Source organism: Canis lupus, chromosome 2 (assembly GCF_011100685.1).
Source record: "Canis lupus familiaris isolate Mischka breed German Shepherd chromosome 2, alternate assembly UU_Cfam_GSD_1.0, whole genome shotgun sequence".
NCBI lineage: Eukaryota > Metazoa > Chordata > Mammalia > Carnivora > Canidae > Canis > Canis lupus.
The window spans coordinates 42,423,274-42,430,779 of NC_049223.1; the positions used below are offsets into that span (position 1 = coordinate 42,423,274).

Genomic DNA, 7,506 nt, shown 5'->3' on the forward strand with positions numbered 1-7,506 from the left:
CCATACCTATTCTCCTAAAGCTGTTTGGAAAGATAGAAAGAGACGGAGTACTTCCAAATTCGTTCTATGAGGCCAGCATCACCTTAATTCCAAAACCAGACAAAGACCCCACCAAAAAGGAGAATTACAGACCAATATCCCTGATGAACATGGATGCAAAAATTCTCAACAAGATACTGGCCAATAGGATCCAACAGTACCTTACGAAAATTATTCACCATGACCAAGTAGGATTTATCCCTGGGACACAAGGCTGGTTCAACACCCGTAAAACAATCAATGTGATTCATCATATCAGCAAGAGAAAAACCAAGAACCATATGATCCTCTCATTAGATGCAGAGAAAGCATTTGACAAAATACAGCATCCATTTCTGATCAAAACTCTTCAGAGTGTACGGATAGAGGGAACATTCCTCGACATCTTAAAAGCCATCTATGAAAAGCCCACAGCAAATATCATTCTCAATGGGGAAGCACTGGGAGCCTTTCCCCTAAGATCAGGAACAAGACAGGGATGTCCACTCTCACCACTGCTATTCAACATAGTATTGGAAGTCCTAGCCTCAGCAATCAGACAACAAAGAGACATTAAAGGCATTCAAATTGGCAAAGAAGTCAAACTCTCCCTCTTCACCGATGACATGATACTCTACATAGAAAACCCAAAAGTCTCCACCCCAAGATTGCTAGAACTCATACAGCAATTTGGTAGCGTGGCAGGATACAAAATCAATGCCCAGAAATCAGTGGCATTTCTATACACTAACAATGAGACTGAAGAAAGAGAAATTAAGGAGTCAATCCCATTTACAATGGCACCCAAAAGCATAAGATACCTAGGAATAAACCTAACCAAAGATGTAAAGGATCTATACCCTAAAAACTATAGAACATTTCTGAAAGAAATTGAGGAAGACACAAAGAGATGGAAAAATATTCCATGCTCATGGATTGGCAGAATTAATATTGTGAAAATGTCAATGTTACCCAGGGCAATATACACGTTTAATGCAATCCCTATCAAAATACCATGGACTTTCTTCAGAGAGTTAGAACAAATTATTTTAAGATTTGTGTGGAATCAGAAAAGACCCTGAATAGCCAGGGGAATTTTAAAAAAGAAAACCATATCTGGGGGCATCACAATGCCGGATTTCAGGTTGTACTACAAAGCTGTGGTCATCAAGACAGTGTGGTACTGGCACAAAAACAGACACATAGATCAGTGGAACAGAATAGAGAACCCAGAAGTGGACCCTGAACTTTATGCTCAACTAATATTTGATAAAGGAGGAAAGACTATCCATTGGAAGAAAGACAGTCTCTTCAATAAATGGTGCTGGGAAAATTGGACATCCACATGCAGAAGAATGAAACTAGACCACTCTCTTTCACCATACACAAAGATAAACTCAAAATGGATGAAAGATCTAAATGTGAGACAAGATTCCATCAAAATCCTAGAGAAGAACACAGGCAACACCCTTTTTGAACTCGGCCACAGTAACTTCTTGCAAGATACATCCACGAAGGCAAAAGAAACAAAAGCAAAAATGAACTATTGGGACTTCATCAAGATAAGAAGCTTTTGCACAGCAAAGGATACAGTCAACAAAACTAAAAGACAACCACAGAATGGGAGAAGATATTTGCAAAGGACTTATCAGATAAAGGGCTAGTTTCCAAGATCTATAAAGAACTTCTTAAACTCAACACCAAAGAAACAAACAATCCAATCATGAAATGGGCAAAAGACATGAAGAGAAATCTCACAGAGGAAGACATAGACATGGCCAACATGCATATGAGAAAATGCTCTGCATCACTTGCCATCAGGGAAATACAAATCAAAACTACAATGAGATACCACCTCACACCAGTGAGAATGGGGAAAATTAACAAGGCAGGAAACAACAAATGTTGGAGAGGATGTGGTGAAAAGGGAACCCTCTTACACTGTTGGTGGGAATGTGAACTGGTGCAGCCACTCTGGAAAACTGTGTGGAGGTTCCTCAAAGAGTTAAAAATATACCTGCCCTACGACCCAGCAATTGCACTGTTGGGGATTTACCCCAAAGATACAAATGCAATGAAACGCCGGGACACCTGCACCCCGATGTTTATAGCATCAATGGCCACAATAGCCAAACTGTGGAAGGAGCCTCGGTGTCCAACGAAAGATGAATGGATAAAGAAGATGTGGTTTATGTATACAATGGAATATTACTCAGCTATTAGAAATGACAAATACCATTTGCTTCAACGTGGATGGAACTGGAGGGTATTATGCTGAGTGAAGTAAGTCAGTCGGAGAAGGACAAACATTATATGTTCTCATTCATTTGGGGAATATAAATAATAGTGAAAGGGAATATAAGGGAAGGGAGAAGAAGTGTGTGGGAAATATCAGAAAGGGAGACAGAACGTAAAGACTGCTAACTCTGGGAAATGAACTAGGGGTGGCAGAAGGGGAGGAGGGCGGGGGGTGGGAGTGAATGTGTGACAGGCACTGGGGGTTATTCTGTATGTTAGTAAATTGAACACCAATAAAAAATAAATTAAAAAAAATAAATAAAGCTAATTGGAGGAAAAAAAAGATGCATCACAAGTAATTGACTATTAAAGCAATAAAGTCTATAAATGGTTTTTAAAAATTAGAACACATTCAAGATTATCCCTATAGTTGATCACTCTTATTCATTTTCATTCTCATGGATTTTCTTAAGTGGGAATTATAATTAATAAATATTTAATAGTTATGCCCTTTATAAATTATTTTTGTTACTTATGGATTGATTTTTGAGTCTCTTTTTCTTTTTGACGGAAGGACAGAAGAAAAAGTATGAATAATACATTTAGATACAGATTTCATGGGAGGAAGAATGTCAATATAAACTTAGTTACTATAGTAACGTTACTCCTATAATTGTAGAATGGTAGATGAAGTACAATTGCCAAAAAAGAAGGCAAAGTAATGTTTGTTGAATGAGTAAGCTGGGCAGGGATAAGGATGGGGACAATTTAAATATGGTATCATATATACACATTACAGTGTTACTTTGAATAAATATGCAAAGAGTCAGTCATACCCTACATTATACTAATTATTATCTTAAAAATTATCCAACTCTGCTCTATTCCATTATTACTAATTATTAATTCATACTAACACTTACATAGTATGACACATTACACAAGTGCTTTTATGTAAATTACTTCAGTTGATTCTCCTAATATCCTAGAAAAGGAGGTGGGTAGGGCAGGAATCATTATTTCATTATTTTAAAAGTTTATATTTTTAGAACAGCTTTAGGTTTAAATGAAATTGAGAGGAAGGTACAGAGAATTCCCATAACTCTCTGCCCCTACACATGCATAGCTTCTGCTATGGTCAGTATCACTCACCAGAATAGTACATTTTACCAAGGATGAACTTACACTGACACACTTGAATTACCCTAAGTCTACAGTTTACCTTAAGGGCTCGATGGTGTTGTACATTCAATGGGTTTCCATTGCAAGGATTAATTACTGGAACTTTACAAAAGAAAAATTCTGACAGTTTAAGTTACGTACCCAAATCACAAAATTAAGAAGTGAAGAAACAGGGACTTGAAACTAAGTCTTCTGTCTCCAAAGGTCATGCTCTTTTCATCAGGTCTCACTATAAAGAGAGGAGAGCCTTGTTCAGAAAGCTGGCTTTGATAATATTTATTATAAGCATTCTTCTTAAATCTTTGCCTGCTATAAGCATTTCTGAAAGTATCCCATTTTACATACCCTTGGATCTTCAGTAGAAAACAATCCTATAAACACCTATATAACAATATTTAAGCATCCTAGTCCTGTTTTGAAAAATACTTGGAAACATTATCAGCCCTCCATGTCCAGTCCAAACTTCCCTGATGTTGACATAATGTCACAGAGACATGAAAGGGATATTTTGTTGAATGTGACAAAGGGAGTAAAAGCAAATTATTAACAGAATCACACCTTTTACCCTTTCACTAGCAGTTAAAGGCTACTGACTCTTCAACTGCCATACTATTTTGTGCACACAGACATAAAAATTCAGTTTAAAATTCAGTTCCAGGTTAAATTCTAGTGTGAGTGATGGTGGTTCCTCTTTGAAATATAAAAGATAACTTCAAACTTGGGCAAGAAGTTGAATCCTCCATTACTATTTCACACGTATTAAGCCTTTGATGTAATTTAATAATACATAAGAAATTAAATTTATATCAATGAGATATTAAAATGCAAAGGAAAAATTATTTTTAAAATTTCAAATGAACAGAAGTTGAAAATACATCATATACAAGTCTTTTTTCCAAAAGTATCCACCAAATTGTTCACATTAGTTATCTTGGTGGGATTATAAAAGACTTTTTCAATTTGTATATTACAACATTATATTGTATAAATATATGCATTCTTTTTTTTTAAGATTTTATTTATTTATTAATGAGAGACATACAGAGAGAGTGAGTCAGAGAAATACACAGAGGGAGAAGCAGGCTCCATGCAGGGAGCCTGACGTGGGACTCGATCCCGGGTCTCCAGGATCAGGCCCTGGGCTGAAGGTGGCGCTAAACCGCTGAGCCACCCGGGTCGCCCAAGTATATGCATTCTTATTATACAAAAATGGGATCACAAAAATGTTCTGTAACATGCATTTTTCACTTATATTTGGACACCTTTCTAAGTCAATACATAAAGATTAATTCCTTATAGCATTTTCTTAAATTCACCTTCTCAAACAGGTCTTCCCTGAGCACCCAGGATTGCTTTTCCCCCTTTCCTATTTTTTTTAAATTTATTTTTATTGGTGTTCAATTTACCAACATACAGAATAACCCCCAGTGCCCGTCACCCATTCACTCCCACCCCCTGCCCTCCTCCCCTTCTACCACCCCTAGTTCGTTTCCCAGAGTTAGCAGTCTTTACGTTCTGTCTCCCTTTCTGATATTTCCCACACATTTCTTCTCCCTTCCCTTATATTCCCTTTCACTATTATTTATATTCCCCAAATGAATGAGAACATATAATGTTTGTCCTTCTCCGACTGACTTACTTCACTCAGCATAATACCCTCCAGGTCCATCCACGTTGAAGCAAATGGTGGGTATTTGTCATTTCTAATAGCTGAGTAATATTCCATTGTATACATAAACCACATCTTCTTTATCCACTCATCTTTCGATGGACACCGAGGCTCCTTCCACAGTAACTCTGAACGTGAACGGGCTTAATGACCCCATCAAAAGGTGCAGGGTTTCAGACTGGATAAAAAAGCAGGACCCATCTATCTGCTGTCTACAAGAGACTCATTTTAGACAGAAGGACACCCCTTTCCTATTTTTTTTCTCAATGGCACTTAACACTTTCTAAAATGATTTGGCAAACATTTCTTGTAAAGGGCCAGACAATAAATATTTTAGGTTTTGTAGGTATTAAGGTCTCTGTTGCAATTTTTCAACTTTGTTATAGATAGTAAACAAATGGGCATGGGTAAATTCTAATAAAATTATTTATTACGATAGGATGCACACTAGATTTGGTCTGCAGACCATAGTATGCCAACCCCTGCTCTAAAATAATATTTAATTTACTTATTTTATTGGCTGTTATGGATTGAATTGTGTTTTCCTCTTGAAAGATATGTTGATGTCCTAACCCCCCAGTATCTCATCATGTGACCCTGTTTGGAAATAGGGCTGTGACTGATGTAATTAGTTAAGATGTGATAAAGGAGTAGGGTGGGTCCTTAATACAATATGATTGGCTATCCTTATGAAACACACAGGCACAATGCCATGTGACAACACAGGCAAGCATTGGAGTGATAGAGCTATAAGCTAAGAAATGTCAAGGGCTAACTAAGAACCACCATCAGAAGTAATGAAAAGGCAAGGAAAGATTCTATCAAGAGTTTCAGAAGGACTTCTGGCCTCCAGAACCTTTTTTTTTTTTTTAATTTTTTTTAAACTTTTATTTATTTATGATAGGCACACAGTGAGAGAGAGAGAGAGGCAGAGACACAGGCAGAGGGAGAAGCAGGCTCCATGCACCGGGAGCCCGACGTGGGATTCGATCCCGGGTCTCCAGGACCGCGCCCTGGGCCAAAGGCAGGCACCAAACCGCTGCGCCACCCAGGGATCCCCCTGGCCTCCAGAACCTTAAGAGAATAAACTCCTGTTATTTTAAGTCATCCAGTTTGTGGCACTTTGTTACAGCCACTCTGGGAAACTAATACATTGTCTGTGCACCTAAAACAGAATGCTAGCAAATTAGGCAAGAAATTTTGTTGTTTTGTTCTCTACTGTATTCCTAGCATCAAGAATCATACCGGGCATAGTAAGCACCCCAATATATTTGTTGGATAAACTGACTTCCTTGTTATAAGTAGGTGCATAATGTATTAGTGGAATAAATACACTATATTAGTCCCAAGTCTTTGCATGGACATAGCTTTCATTTCTCTTGGTAAAATACTGAATAGCTAGGTACTATATATGGTAAGTATTTATTCATATTCTTCTTTGGTGATGTGTCCAAATACTTCGCTCATTTTTAAATTGGGTGTGTTGTTTTCTCATTAATATGTTTAGAAAGTTTAAAAAAAATAGAATGCTAGATATAAGGTCTTTATTAGAAAATCCTTCGTAATTTCTCCCTGTGGCTTATCTTCCCATTCTTTTAACTGTGCTTTCTAAAGAGGAGACATTTTCATTTTAATGGAGTCCAATCTATGAATTAATACTTTTAGTACTGTATCTGAGAAATCCTTGCCTAACCCAAAGTCTCAAAAGTTTTCTATGTTTTCTCGTTGTAAGTTTTATAGTTTTAGGTTATATACTCAGGTCTATCAACTATTTTGAGATAATTTTTATATATGGTGTAAAGTAGGTATTCGAGTTCATTTTGTTACATACGGATAGTATCTAAACTATTTGTAGAAAAACTATCCTTTCTCAAGCGAATTGCCTTTACACTTTCATCAAAAATCAGTTGTCCATATATGTGTGGGTCTATTTAGTACTCTATTCCACGGCTGGGCAAACTTTTTATGTAAAGAGCCAGAGAATAAATGTTTTAGGCTTTGCAGACCATAATGTCTGTTGGAACTATCCCATCTGCTGTTTGTAGCACAAAAGCAGCCATAGATAATACATAAACAAATGAATGTGGTTGTGTTCTAACAATACTTTATAAAAACAGGAGGCACCCTGGATTTCACCTGTGAGCTCTAATTACCCAATTCCTGCTCTATTCTGTTTCATTGATCTATCTGCTTATAAGTCTTGAAATCAGTGTTCTGTGTGTACTTAAAAAACATGGCTGTTGCAGGAGTGTTATATAAATGTCAATCGGGCCAATCTGGTTGACAGTGTTATTCAAATCTTTTTTTTTTTTTCCAAATCTTTATCTTTAGTCATTTTCTGTCTATTTCCTCTACCAATTATTGAAAAGGAGGTATTGATATTCCCAAATAGAACTGTG

At 36.9% G+C, this 7,506-nt stretch overlaps 1 protein-coding gene across 1 annotated transcript in view; it reads right to left on the reverse strand.

Moving 5' to 3' along the window:
- IL6ST (interleukin 6 signal transducer) overlaps window positions 1-3,667 on the reverse strand; it is a 46,214-nt gene extending 42,547 nt beyond the window's left edge. Inside the window, exon 1 of the mRNA NM_001287021.1 lies at window positions 3,580-3,667. The gene's annotated coding sequence lies outside the window, so the exon portion shown is untranslated. The remainder of the gene's footprint in view (window positions 1-3,579) is intronic.
- Window positions 3,668-7,506: the final 3,839 nt, after the last annotated feature.